General features: G+C 34.0%; 1 protein-coding gene across 2 annotated transcripts in view; it reads right to left on the minus strand.

Moving 5' to 3' along the window:
- Positions 1–16269, minus strand: part of CRB1 (crumbs cell polarity complex component 1) — a 267773-nt gene that overhangs the window by 129051 nt on the left and 122453 nt on the right. The gene's annotated exons all lie outside the window — the stretch shown is intronic.

Genomic DNA, 16269 nt, shown 5'->3' on the forward strand with positions numbered 1-16269 from the left:
AATATGTCCATAATATACTTCAGTATCTTTGGCCACAGACCCACTGTTCTTCCAGACTTCTTTATTTCCTTCATGCTACCCCAGTTCACCATCTCTAAAGTCATCTTCAACATTTTCAGTTTTCTTAGGTCTATATTTCCAACCAGTTGTTGTCTTGCTGATTCTACCTCTATATTTTGCTTTAATTTCTTACTCTCTACTCTTACCACTCCCAAGTTCAGGACTTCATCGTCTCCCATCTAGATTTCTGTCAAACTGTCTCATGTTCGTGTTTTAACAGTTTTTTATCTGTTGCCACTGAAACTTTGATTCCAAGATTGGAGGGAGAAGGAAGGGCAAAAGTAAATTAGTGGAACGGCACTCTGCTGGTATTTAGTGAGTGAAAACGTGGAAGTACATTCTAGCCATGTTGCCCATGCAATCATGCTCTATGGTCTAGACAGACCCTGTGGGTTCCAGAAAACTTGGAGCAATTAATAAAAATAGGCAGAGATGTTCACATATTGGCATTCCACAAACAATAACACCATCTTCATACCCACCACAATTAAAGGCAAACAAACCAACTTTAAGAAAGTACATTTTTTAAAAAGCTTTTATTTTCCCTTATGGACTGTTTGTGCCCTAGATTTCCTGCTCAGGGTTTTGACATTTTGCAATTTAATGGTCATCTCCTGGCAATTAGAAATTGTTGTTAACTTTGTCCTATGAGATAATGAATATGGGGAGTGATCAGCGCATAGCAAATTCTTATTCCCGATGCTGTTGTGAAATGAAAATGTCCTTCTTCATTAAAATGGAGAGTAAGAGGACCCCCATGCATCTGATGATATATTCAGCAAGGCATTGATAAAACAATTTGAACTTCCTTTTTCACCAGCTGCATAACACATGCCTAGGAAAACAATCTCACACCTGCACCATATTAGCACCCCCAAATGCAGACTCCACCTGATGCAGTTGTCATCTGGCACAACATCTTCCTACATCAGCTCTCCTTGCACATCTTCCCTTTGGATCAGAATTATGTGTGACATTTCTCAGTTCTTTGGTTGGGGGTAGGAGGAGACAGGGCATCTAAGACACCAACTGCTATCAGTGAGAACCCTGGAAAGAATCCCCTATGTAAAGGGAGTAACAGGAGCATTTGGTTCATGTTACAGCTGTAGATTTACAGTGTATTCTCCTACACATCAAAACTTATAACCTTTTTAACATCCTAGGAAAATGAGATGAGGCTGGATGATTTCCTGCTGTGACTCATAGTGTCAACCTTGGATAATAGAGGTTGGCAAGATCCTTTGATAGAGTAAATGAGGATTTTTATTACCAATGGGACACCTCAGGGATTTCAGCCAATAAGCCTTCTGGCTTCTGCATTTAACACAACTCACAGCAAGGTGCAGAAAAATAACAGAAATGACTTCTGATAAATCATTTGGTTAAACCTGACTTTACAAGCTGGGATTCTGCCCCGGGGGAATAGTTGACTCCTCCTTTTAAGAATTAGGGTCATTAGCCTTTTCACTCTCAGAGGCTTTGCTTTTGTGAAGTGATAAAACATTGTGATAACCTTTACTTTCAACATTAAACTCTTTTCTTACTGATCTTCTCCGTCCCTTTTGGTTTTCACCTTCTCCACTGGCTTCCTATTCCCAGAGTACAAGTGTGGGAAATAAGGAAGGGGGAGGAGTAAGGTGCACACAAGGTAGTACTATGTTTTTCAACAATGCTGGGGAATTTGTATAATTTTAAATCATAGTCAGACCAAGGAGCAGAGCTGACAAAAGTGCTCTGATGAGTTTCTCCACCAATAGAATATCTGGTTCCAAAGGGCAGGGACTTATTTTTTTGTATTTGTATCCCTAGCACACAGAATACAATTAATAAATACTTTATCAGCATTCATATATAAAATTTCAAAACTACTTTGGAGAAGTGGCTCACCTACACTTTTAAGATACCTTACAATACTTTCTGGACAAATGATTATTAGTTCTGGAAGCCCATATTTCTGTCTCTTTTCTCTTTGAACTCCTCCTTCAAATTTTATTTCCCTTTCATGATCAGTTAGTTGACTCAGAGGATAAAGTGCTGGTCCTGGAATGAAGAATATTCATCTTCATGAGTTCAAATCTAACTTCAGACAATTATTGGCTATTTGACTCTGGGCAAATCACTTAACCCTATTTATCTTAGTTTCCTCATTTTTAAAATGAGTTGGAGAAGGAAATAGCAAACTGCTAGGAGGAGGGAAAGAGAGAAAGAGGGAGGGAGGGAAATAGGGAGGGAAAGGGAGCAGAGATGATAGCATGAGAAACTGTATGACATAGTTGATAATCAGCCAGAAAGAGCTATGTTATATACTATACAGGTGGTCATAACAAAGTTGCCTGATTTTTCACTGCCCAGGAAGTTCTCTGAAACTAAGGTATAGATACCTTGTCTCTATGCTTTGGAAAGGGAGTTTCCATCCTTGGAATTTTCTAAAAATGTTAAACTAACAAGCCAATTCATTCTCACCTCCTCCCTGAATCCTTACCTCCAATGACAGTGTAATGCAGCAGAAGGGTTACCCAATTACTCTACTAGATCTTAAGGCTATTTTTACATTTGATAAGGAATTTATCACTTTGATTTCTAGTCATAACTATATTATATATCATGGAACGAATTACTCAAGTATTAAATTCAGGGTAAGTTTACAATTTACAGGTAAGTTTTAGGGATCCATGATTTCATTGGTATAAAATAGTTCTTTTACCACTGTAAATATTAAGATGTAATCAAGCTAGATTTATGTTTATTAAAGGAAAGAATGTGCAACAAAATAATATAATTAAAAGAAAAATAATAGATTGGGAGTATATTTATGGTAAGTAAAAATGACATCTAAAATATGCAGAACAGATAACAGATGGTTTTGCTTATTTTTTTGTTTCATAGAGAAAAATGGCATTCATATACATTTAAAAAATTAAACATATTAGAATTTATTAAAACATTACAAAGATAATTCCCAGCATTTATAAGGTGAATTGTATAAATGGTCAGAAGCAGAAAGAAGTTGTTAATAATCGCTTCAAAATGTTAATAATCACTTTAAAATTAAAAAAAAATTGATTAAAAAAAATTGAAATACCAAATCACACCATAAACTTGGCAAAAAAAAAAAAAGAAAGAAAGAAAGAAAGAAAAGAAAAGAAATGATATTCAATAATTCAATGCTGGTGGGTTTGTGAAGAAATAGATACTCTTATTCATGCCTACTGGAATTGTAAACATATGCATTTGTATGTATGTATATACATAGAGACACACTTACGAGTTACGATGCCTTAAAAAAATACACTAATTGGTGTTCCACTTTCTGTTAATGAGCCTATCTATAATTAGCTAGGCTGATCCTCAAATGACAGTTGTATCAGATATAATATAAAATATTTCCAGGTTTGAATATAGTTGAAACCTTTTGGTCAATTGGTACAAGCTTTTTGACAGTATTTCATTAGCACAGTCTTTGACAATTCACAGTCACTTCCTTGTTACAGTAAAGCATCTAAATGAGATTTTAGGGAAGCTAGTGTATTTATATATGCCTACATGCATGTGTGCATACATACATATATGCATATATAATACAAATATGGAATATATCAAATACTTATACATGTAAGTACTTAATTTTGTTGCATGTATGTATATCACATATATACTATACATATGTAGTATATATAGCCAGTCCAATTATATAAATATATATGTGTGTACGTACATATATACACATGTATATATATATATATACATATATATATATGTGATGTGCACAATTCAACAAAAATTTATTAAATACACGTATGTGTTTTATATATACATACAAATGTGAGTTATATCTAAATACAATAAATAAGATATATGTAGCATTTTATAAAAAATGATATAAGTGCAAATTGTTATTATTATATTTATTATGTAGATGTAGACACATCTACATAAATTTTTATTCTCTATATTAGGCTAACTGAGCTATTAGGCAGGCATCTGAGGTGACTACTCTGATGCTCTGACCCTTTTAAGAATGTTCGAATTGCTACTGTGGAATAATATGCTGCCTTTGTGAATGAGTCATATCTGCTTTTCCTCTGTAAGATACTAACCTGGAGGGCAACCCAGCTGAGACCTAGATGCCTAACCCACTTAGATGGAGCATTTGCATTTTATGCTAAATGTGTCTATATTATAAATTTCACACTTCTACACTTACAAAGTTTTCATCATAATAAATACTATTTCCACACTTCTATTCGGCAGGTTCATTAACATTCCTGCATAAACTGAAAATGTTAAAATTTTAATAGCCTCCCAAGGGCTTTGTTTTGTGCAATGGCACAAAGGTTTCATCCTAAGCTGGGCATATTAAAACATCCCAATTTATGCTTCTAAGCAGGGCTAACTAAATAGCCTTCAGTCTATTCCTGTGCCTCATTCTGATAGTCTTTAAGAGAATAAGACTCCTTTCATTTGCCCCCAGAGAATAAGAAAGTGACAACATATACTTATGAGGTGGGTAAATGCTGTCCTAAGCACTCTATTCCATTTTCACAAAATTTTAAATGTTATGTCACTCTGGACACTCTAAGCACTGTATAGTTCACTCTTAATTTTTTTTTTTTTACATTCATGGCTTAGCAATGACTCATTATCATGACATTTATTCTCTCTCCTGATATCCATCTATAGGTCATAGAAAATGAAGGAGATTGTCTTGGTCTCTAAGTTTTGAGAAATCCCATCATTGCTGATGGCTGGATAGTATTCAGAGAAGGAGACAGTGTGGCAAAAAAAAGATGTACCTCTTAGTTAATAGTAAAATGGTCTGGGCCTCTAATATACACTATCTGTGCACTAAGAATCTGATGATGATGATAGAAACAATTCTGGTAGGAGTATCCCTTTTCCTTTCCATGATAAATTTCTCAACTTGCTTTTCTCCAATTTACAATTCCACTTAGGAAAGAAATAAAGAAATTTGCATTTATTAAGTCCCTACTATGTGCCAGATATTTTATATATATTATCTCATTTGATCTTCACAAGAACTCTGTGAAGGTGGTGTTATTATGATCCCCATTTTACAGCTGAGGAAACAGAAGCTGGCAAAGATTAAATGGCTTGCCATTGGTCATACAGCCAATTAAGTGTTTAAGGCTGGATCTGAATTCAAGTTTCCTTACTGTTTTAAATGGAATCAATTAAATGATATTCTGTTCCACTTAATTGACTCCATTTAAAACTACATTAAATATTCATTTCAGCCTAAATTTAACTGCATAAAAATGATGGTCATGAAGATATGTGTCCCACATTTTCTGATTTGTGTTGAACCTTGCACTCTCCTAGAAAGGGTCTAGCCTTTGCTCTCCTAAAGCAATATAATTTGTACCCAAGATTCATTTTGCGGAATTTGTTTCAGACTCTTTGATTCCCAAGTAAAAAAATCTCTCAACAAGATGCCAACTATATGGATATGGTACCTGAACAATTAACTAAATTCAGTAAATTGTGTGTGTATGCATATGCAAATGTGCACTGGGGGATGGGAATCCAAAATCTTTTTAAAATGTTTAAACTGATCCTAATCTATGGAACTCAGACAATTATAAAATGTATGTGAATCTACATTGACTAAATATGTCCTCCCCCTAGTTCTCCACATATATATATCACATATGTGTTACTACTTTTTCAAACATATATAGATATTTTTGTGATTAATAAAACTAAGTTTAAAGTATTATTGAATTGATAATAGTTTTGTCTTTAAGGATTTTCTTGATTAATATACACTGAATTCAACTATTATCATGTAGGGCTTTATAAAAATTTTTGGTAAAAAAGACTCTTCACACCTGAGAAAATTAGACACAACTAATGTAGAACAAATCTACTAGTTGATTTGGTTCTACAAAGATATAGTCTGTGAAATTCAGCATACCCACTTTGATTTTCATACCTTATTTACACACTTAAATTTAAAAGAATCCTTTAAGGACAAAACTTATGGGTTTAGGATGTGGGATTAGGAAATGAAAATCTTCAAGCCCTAAAAAAGTGATAACAGATCTCATCTCTGTAAATAATTGCTCCAACGATGCCAACTATAACACACCTTCCCATGCTATATCATTTTTATCTGTGTCTCAAGAACTCTTCCACAGAATTTCTCAAGAATGTTAGGGACCACTCTGCAGATCTCTTGATCTGGCACACCAATGAAGTCTGTAGACTATAGTCATTATCTCTTCTTCTCATTAAATTTTGAGGTCAACTTCTTCCTCACCCAAATATTTGCCTTTGCAATTATCATCTTCCCCCTCTCCCCCAATTATTAGCCTCGGATTATATTCTTTATGCAGCTTTTCTTCCATTATTCTTCATTGATAATTTCTTGGAGACTAAAACTTATACCATATTTCCATGCCCTTTAGACAACTCTCAATTTTAAGATAATAATTTTATCAATATGTAAATATGTTTGAAAATGTCATAGTATTAATAAACAGAATCCAAAAATGCTTTGAGAATTTAACCTTAATGTTCTCATTGATACTGTAAGGCGATTACATATTTATAGCATTTTAGAGTTGTAAGAAATTGTACTTTTATTTTCTATATTCATTTTTTAGGATCGGGAATGTACTTGGAAGCAGAAACTTTTTAGTACAGCAGATACTTTGCATTGAATTCCTCATTTGCTCATGAAATGAAGGAAATCCATTTCCATTTGATTTTCTATGTAATAAAAGTTTGATTTCCTCCCATCCCTTCCTGCTGAAACAATTTTTATGTCTATAGTATATTCATAGTACTTGTCAGTCAATTCTTTCTGAGAGATGCTGTGCAGTTGACTTAAAAAAACCTCCATAGTAGTGATTGTTCTTCCAGTCATGAATTCAAAAAGTATGTGTAACAGTAATAGCTGTGTCAGAATAGGCCACCTTGCTATTTGGGCTGATTCACATTTTTAAAAGTATGTGGCAAATCAGAGAAGCTTTGGAAAGGAGCAATAGAAAAATGGTTAAAGGAATGTAAAATAAGTTTTCCAAGGAAAGGTTAAAATAACGAGGATCATGTACCACAGTGAATAGAAAGCTAAGGGGTGAAGATTACTGTCTTCTCATATTTGTCTGGCTTTTATTAAGGAGAAATTGAATGCCTACAAAGGTCCAAACAAGAAGAAATGGGCTTAAAGCAGGAAAGATTTCAGTGGGACATGATAAAGAATTTAAGGAGGTTGTGCTGAATCTGGAGCTTTTCAAAAAACTGAAAAGATCTGTCCTGAATACGTTAGACATTCACCTGCCTGAAGGCAGCAGGCAAGAGCAGATGATATCTTCAGGTCCTTGCAGTTCTATAAATGGCAATGCTCAGTTTTTGAGAAGATTTGCTTTGTCGTCAAAACTTAGTGCTGAATTGTCCCTCGTTCTATATCTAAACCTTTCTTTACTGATAATCGTGAATATATCAATCATTCCATCTAAAATCATATTTTTGGTTGACTTTTTTGCTGCTTCCTTTCTTTTGTGAAACATGAGCTTAGTGTTTCTTCATCACAAATCATATCGCATAGCAATTATATTATAAATAGAATAATAGTATAGTGAGAACTCTCTTTTTAAAAGAAAATCCTGTCCTCTGTGGGAATCTGTCTTCTACTTCTTAGTTTCCTTCACAATAAATATCTGTTGATATATTCATAAGAATAGATTAGAATACTAAATATATGTATAATTAAATACAGAACTGTAAGCATAATATATTTAAATAACATATAATCTATGTAACTTAACCTAATGTACATCCTCTATGGAAAATAATTAAAGTTTTGATGCCCCATCTTTTAGTGGAGTAAGCAACAAATGACAGATCCTTCTTTTATGGAGGCTAAATTATAAGGAAATTTAAATAGCTCCTTAGCAGGCTAAATAGGAAGTGCTAAAATATATATGGTGTAATAATACTCTTGAAAATTAAAGGCTTTCTTTTGTTGCTATTCTCTTCTTCATCTTCTACATGAAGTATTTCCTGTTTCTCAGCTGCTCACATCTTTCTTTCAAATTACCTTGTATAGTTAATATTTTTCCAGTTATTCTCTTTAGCCTCTTATATGTCCTTGTTATCCCATCAATTAGAATGTTAAGTTCGTTATGGGAGGGAATTGTTTCATTCATTGCAACTATATCATAGCACCTAGTGGCATGCCTGATACATAGCAAGTGCTTGAAAAATGCTTGTTCATCCATTGACTTAAAGTTATGCTCTATTTGTCTAGATATGAGGAAGCAATGTTGACCAGCATATTCAATATTCAGAACTTTTTTATCCTTTGTTTCAGTGGGTTCTTTTTGCTGTAGTTTGGTAACCCGATAGCATTTTGTTTGTGAACATCTTTTGTATGTGTGCAAAACAACATTTTGTGAACTGCCCCCTCTCTTTTTTGGGTCACATCATGTATTCCATTGACCTTTCTTCACCCTCTCCCAGACCCACCCATTTTCTTCTTTGAAGTCATTATCTGCTTGACATGAAAAATATACATTAGAAAGTCTAATGGCCAATTTTAAACACCAGCTCTCATTTATGGAATGATTAATTACATAAACCTAAACCAAAAGCTGTCACATACTTGAAGCTATTCTTCTTCCTAAGAAAAAAAATCCAAACTTTTGCAGCAATTTATTTTCCATTCAAGTTGTGGTTTTATGCTTATGCAAGAATGATTTTTCTTGCACCTTTGTTGTCTCTCCCCCAGCCCATTTCACAGTAAATGAAGCACAGCTGAATCACAGCTGAGGGCATAGAGACTGATTTCAGCAGTGCAAACTCTCTTTCTCTTTCTCTCTCTTTCAATGTGCTGCCCCAGTTTTTTTTCTCCTCCCATATCTACTATCTTTTAAAATTTATTACATTTTTCTCGCTCCACAGCTCTGAGAAACATAGACTCTTTCCCAGCAGCAAGGTTCTTTATGATCACTCTAAATCTGGACACAGCCCACAGCAGTCAAGGTCGACCAAATCGGGCTTCCAGAATGCATCAGCAGGTCCAGGTTGAGTCTGAGCGGTTCAGGGTAACCATGCTGACTGCTAATAGGTTTTCCCCCCACCCTCCCTTTCCTTTCCCTCTTTGGCTTTTCTCTGGATTCCGCAGACCCTCTTTGGTTTCTCATCATCTGACCTGAGCTTCCATAACCACTGGTAACCATGGGGAGGCTGGAAAAAAAATAAGCATTCTTTTGGGGCCATGTGAAGGACAGATATGAGGAGATCTTTTCTCCTCATGTAGAGTTTGGTGGTTGAAGACTGAAATCACATCCTTTAATTTATGTTATGCTCACGAATTAAAGGATGTTATAATCACATGGTTTTGACTAATTTTATGGGGGCAATTCAATCACTTGTTTAAAAAGGGAAAAAAAATCAACTGTCAAATGTTTCCCCCCCCAAAGAACTGAGGTGGTAAATCGATTGCCAACTGGTTAATAAAGAGGGGAGGGGCAGAATATTTGCTCTAAAGGTGCAGATGAACACCATTAAAAGCCTGCTGTTGGAAAAGAAAAGCTCCCTTGTCATAAGCTTTTGATATTACACTGGGCCAGACGCACTGTACATCACTAGCACACTAAGGCATGATTTGACCCAGAGTATAAATGAATCTGTTATACAGTGAGGTGCAACATAATGGCTTTTTAATGAAATTCCTAGATAAAAGCTATTAGTCAGCATTGGAGTGCCCCTTGGCAATCCGTTTATTCCTAAAATGAGACCCCCAAGTGGATTTTGCAGGAGCCAATGATACTAATATTGTTAAAGCTGAGACATGATTTTTAAGTTGTGTTCTTGCAGCAATGGGACTGTCAAATTGCTATTAGTTTCCAGAACTTTCAATATCACTCCTTTTGTTTGATATTGATATTGTAGGATTTGAATCCTGTTCTGAAAATCCTGTTCTATAAGAAGCAAGCATGAAGAAACCTTTCAACTCTACTCAATCAATTCAATTCAGTGCAATTCAGCAAACATTTACTAAATGAATACTCTATAAAAAGTTCAGTGCTAGACATAAAGGAAGGAAAGAAAGATGAAAAATAATAATCTCTGTTTTCAGGGATTTTACAATCTAATAGTAGACATTTCATTACAGACAAGTGTGATACAAGTGCAAAGCCAAGGTCTAGGTAAGGTGTGATAAAAAATTTGAGGAGAGAACAAGAGCATTTTCAGTTGGTGTGGGGATTGGAGAAGTCTTCATGGAGGAGGGGGCAACTGATCTGGATGCTGCAGGCAGGATTCTTAAACTTAACCTTCATGATTCCAAACATTTATACATTGTGTTTCAGAAATATAAGCAATTTGCACACACACAAAAAAGACCATAAGATGAATTGGAGAAACAGGCAGTTATTCAGTTTTTTTAAAAGAGACAGCAAGGAGATTTATTAAGCAGGAAAGATAATTTTTCAAGAGTTTGTAGAGGCCTTAATGCCAAGCTGAGAAATTTGTATTTTAACCTATGGCTTATGAAGAAAAATCAAATCAATCAGCATTATTCCACCAGGCACTAGAATTACAAAGATAAAAAAGAAATAGTCCATGCTTTCAAAATTCTAAATACTAAGAGGTAGCATGATGTGGTTGTTTTGTTAAAAAACAAACAAACAAAATCCCAGAATTTCCTAGATAAAAGCTACTGATCAACATTGTAGTGCCCCTTGACAAATCCATTTAAATCTCATGAGTGGATCTTGTAGGAACCAAATAATTTGAACATGAGGAAAATTATTCTGATAGCTATGTGAAGGGCAGAGAAAAGGGAGAAAAGGGCAATGTAGAAAAGGTAAAGAATGGGGGCAGGGAAGAATGATTGGACAGTTATTACAGTGGTCTGGATAAAAAAATTAAAAAGGACCTAGAATTGGACAGATGCAATGTATGAAGAAAGGAACATAGATATGGAAAAGATATTGCTAAAAATAGAAATGTATAGCACTTAGTATGATGTTTGACACTTAGTAAACAATTAATAAATGCTGATAACTAATTATTTGATAGGATTTAGAAATTAATTATTAGATGTGGGAGGTTAGGGAGATAAAAAACATAGATTTCGTAGAGGGTTTGAGTTTGAGTGATACAAATTATCATGATATCACCAAGCAATAAAGATAAATTGGTAATAAAGAAAAGTTTGTGGTAAAAGATGTTAAATTTGAATTTAGAGATTGAGTGTATGTTATTAGCCGGGCACAGAGGAAGCTATCTCTGGCTACTAGTAGATAGGTAGGAAAGCAAAAATGGAAGTCAACAGGCAAATTAGGACTAAATTCTGGAGTTATATGAATAAGAATGATCATAATAGATCATGGCAGTGGAGAAGATCACTCAGGGAGGAAATTTAAGGAAAAGGGAGAAGGGTGGAGCTTTGAGGTATATTCATGCTTACCAGGCAGGAGAAAGGAAATAAACTATTGAATGAGATTGAAATAGTATTTTGACAAATAGGAGAAAAACCAAGAAGGGTGGGAGGGAGGGAGAAAGAAGAGAAAGAGTAGTTGGTGCTATCAATTTTTTTAAAAATTATACTGAATATGTTCAAAATAATTGGAAGAAAGGGACTAAAATATTCATATCCTTTAACCCAGAAATTTCACAGCTATGTATATCCTTCTAATAGGTCAATATTAAAAAAAAGAAGACCAAAATATTTATAGCAGCATTCTCTGTAGAAATAAAAATCTAGAAACAGTGTAGAAACACTATTCATTGATTAAGGAATGGTTAAAAAGTTACAGTTGATAAATGAAATGTAATATTAGTGCTAAGAGAAACTATTAATGGGAGGAATACAGAAAAGCATGGAAAATGTGAAGTAATGGAAAATAAGCAGAAAACCAAAAACCAATCTTCACAGTAATTCCAATAATATAAATGGAGAGAACAACAAAACAATGAAATTGAGTGCTGTGAAATAATAAGAAAAAATTAGGTTTAGACCTAAAGAAGAAACATTAAAATTACCTTTCTACCCTCTTTGAGAGGGTGGAGGGGAGAGGATTATGGACATGTAATACTATAGATGTCAGACTTTTTTTTGACATATTGGTTTGTTTTACTTAACTGTTTCTCCTCCCACACTGCCTCATTTTTTCCTTTATTATAATTCTCTAGGAGGAAAGAGAGGAAGGATATGTTTGGAATTGAAAGTAATATAAAGCAAAACTACATCAGCAAAACATATTTTTTAGAAAGAAAATTGAATATGAATAAATGTTTTAGTCTGGTCTAATTCAATTGCAGTCATGTATACAGGACCTTTCCCTTAGTTACTTAGTTATTTTTAAACTTTTTTTTTTTTTTTAGAAATTTGACTTCTCATCATTTTAAGTACCACATACTACTTCAAATGATGTGAACATAAAATGAGTGTAGCTCTATAACCAGGAAGAGGAAATTAAAACTGCCCAAGGACAATGATAATATGAGAGGGCACACAGAAAAACTAAACTGAAAAGAATAATTAACTAAAATATGAAGTTACTAAATTACTTTTCATCCTTTCCTCAAGAATCAGCTCACCAGGACTGTTCTTACAATGTCCTGGATTTGATAATGTATTTCATGCTACTTTTTCTGAGTATAGTTTGTAAAACCCAACCATAGTGCCAAAATTAGTTAGGTCTCTGAGATCTCACAGGTCCTGGAATGGTAGATACCAGGATTATCACAAGAGCTCTATGTTGGGGAATGTTCCTGCTTTTATGCAAATCTTGGCAAGCTACTCAGACTATTCATAGGTTCAGTGTGTTTAGCATCAAACAAAAATATTGTGATTACATAGACTCCACACAATCAATTCCCTTCTCTAATTTCACCAAATGAGAGTGGGAGATAGCAATGTAATTCTATTATGAAATTAAAGAGAAAGAAGCATGACATACTAGTCACATTCATTCATGAAATATGGAGAACAAAATTAAAAGATAAAAAGATTATAAGCTCCTCAAAAGTACAATCTACATTCCATTTTGTTTTTCTAACCCCTTGACTACTAGTATAGTGTCAGACACTTATAAAGTACTTTGTAAATACTTTCCAACTCAGCAAAGACATATTGTGATATGTTAAGAGGTGGTAAAGGAAAAAAAAATCTTGTTGAAAAAAATTTTTTTTTACTTCAGCCAAATCAATAAGAAAGTGTAAAAAATTTTTCTCCTTATTCTGATAAGTGGAATTTTGAGCACATAGCATGAGTTGTGTAACTCATGCCCAATATATATTTGGTTGAATGAACTAATGGCACAATTATTAAATTTTCAAAGCCCATACATTACAAATATGTTCTCAGTGATGCCTTTTATGCGACTATCAACTAAGATTTTCACAGAGCTAAAGAATGTGCTTATGAACCTCATAAAAGTCCTGTGAGGTAAGTACTACCAGCGTTATCACTCTCACTATATAGACAAAGAAAATGCATTGCTGGAAAGGTAAATAACTTATCTAAACGTAGCTAAGAGTTGAATTCTAAATCTTGGAGTAAATCCACTAAAAATCATCATCAGATATATTTGCAGCCTGCTTGTTTCCATTTGGATTACCCATAACTTGGAGTCTATAAAACCTGTGGTGCCCTTCCATTTGTAGCTATAAGACATCATTGAAAGAATACTGATGTTAAAAAGATAAGCAGAGTAAAATATGCTGTTGGGAGTTGGCTTATCAATGTCTATATCTTGCAAATGGACAATGAAAATGACCTACAATTAAATAGGAGGAAGGGTGGGATTGTATTTGAGAAATTCAAGTATTTTCAGTGATCATAGACTGCTTTCTATTGCAAGAAATGTATGTCACACCAACAAAATAATCATAAAGAGCCTCAGGAAATAAGTAATGGTGACATTTACTATATTAGAATAATATGTTATAATCATGACACTATATTTTCTCACTCCAATGGGTTAATGAAAATCATATTATAAACAACAATAGAGGGTTCTGGTATAAATTCTGTAAAATGTAGGAATGATAATGATTATTGTTGTTTTATAGACTGTGAGGATAATAATGAAAGAGTTGGAAGAAAAGAAAAGTTGGAATTCTAAGAAAATGGAAGTAAACAAGAGAGATGGGATTTAATGCAACAGGTGGCTCTAGAAAGAAGAAAAGATGGAATTATAGGGTAGTGAGTGGAATGTATCATATAGGACAGATGTGTAGAAATAAGAAATGGTGAGTTTCCTGAAAAGATATGAAAGGAAAAACAACTTAGTGAGGAAGACAAGGGGGTTTGAATATAATAGAGAGATAGGCAACCTAATCATATAATAATAAAACATTTAATAGATAAGATGAAGCAAGATAATCATCATGAAGTGCTTATATAAATTGGTGTTTGGTCTTCATAATGTTGGGAAGGGTCAAAGAATATGAATTCCTAACTAATCAAGTATAAACTTAATCATGTATTTTATAGCAAAATTACCATAAAGCTATTTTGAGGAAGAATATATATATTTGTAAAACTTTATCACAGTGCTCTGTTTAATCACATGGCATGAAAAAATGAACTAATCTAGTCAACAATAAATTCATTTTTAAATATTAGGTTCTTTCAACATCTCCATCACAATCCAATTAATAAGTACTTTAGGAACCCACTATTTTGCATAATAATATTCCTTGGTAGGACCTGATAGAAGAATTAGAGGGTGCGGTCAGAATGTAAGTGCTTTGCTAAATGTGAAGCAGCAGATGTTAATCTTTGGAGAAGTGAGACAAACCAGGTCCACTGGTTGTGGCTCAAGTTTACCCAGCTCAAGGCTCATTTCATAAAATTATAGAAATTGATGTTGACTGAAGTGATCAGAGCCAGGAGAACATTGTCCATGATGACAGCAGGATTATGTGATGATTCAACTGTGATGGACTTGATTCTTCTAAGCAATGTGGTGATCTAAGACAATTCCAACAGACTTGGGATAGAAACTGCCATCTGCATCCAGGGAGAGAACTATGGAGACTGAATGTGGATCAAATACTATGGTATTTTCACAGTTTGTTTGTTTGTTTTGCTTTTTCTTTCTTGTGTTTTTTTTTCCCTTGTGGTCTGATTTTTCTTGTACAACCTGTCAAATATGGAAATGTGTTTTAAAAAAAAAAGTTTACCCAGCTCAGCTATATCAGAATACTTAAGAGCCTATCATAGTCAGATCAAAGAAAAAGCTGTTTTCTTTTGCTGTCCATGAAGTATCAAGGAAACTAGAGGAAGGCCATAATCATGTTGGGTATACTTTTGTGAAAGAATTTTCCAGAATGAGAGGTGAAGCATTATTATCTGCAAAATGGACAGAAATCTACTTTAAGGAGGTCACAAAATTAATAATTCTGTCTTTTCCTCTGACTTCCCTAACCCTGTTCTTTGTCCTCACTATGATCATCACTCAGTCCATTCCTCAATTCTTTCTCAAACCATGAAACCTGCACTGGCCATACCTTCCATTCTATATCTCAATCCTTTAAGGAAGCTATTCATCTTTGCACCTCTATATTCAAGTCCCTTGTTTCCATTTCCTATTACTAATTATGCCTTGCATTATTTCTATCATCTAGTGCTTTTGTTCTTGCTGATGTGCTAAAGGAAGTTATATAAAACCATAAAACCATACTACTTGTATCCACTATGAATTTGTTATGCAATTTAAACTGGGTCTTCATTGCAGTAAAACAATCCTTTTATACTTCTTATAAATATACTTACATTTTATACTTTATATCTTATAATAAAGGTATTATGCTTTATAATACCTTTTTATACATCACCATCCCATTCACCATAAGAGCTATGCTAAACCTTTACATCCTCTTTGGTTTTTAAAGGCCTTCACAACCTTCATCCTTCCTACTTTCTCAATTGTCTTATAATTTATCCCTCTCCACATATTCTATAATCCAGTAATATTGACCTGCTTGTTATTTCTCTTACATAACACTCCACCTCCAGATTCAGTGCCTGCCATACTCTTCTCTCTTTACCTGTAGGTATCTTGCTGTCCTTTTCTTCCATAAAGATTCAGTTTAAATTTCATCATAAGCAAGAGGTCTTTCTCATTACTCCTTCCCTTTTCCTCTGACATTACCTGCCATTTGCATTGTGTCTATCTGGTTGTCTTCTGTTTTAAAATATGACCTCTTGTGAATAGACACTGTGTT

Source organism: Antechinus flavipes, chromosome 4 (assembly GCF_016432865.1).
Source record: "Antechinus flavipes isolate AdamAnt ecotype Samford, QLD, Australia chromosome 4, AdamAnt_v2, whole genome shotgun sequence".
Taxonomy (NCBI): Eukaryota; Metazoa; Chordata; class Mammalia; order Dasyuromorphia; family Dasyuridae; genus Antechinus; species Antechinus flavipes.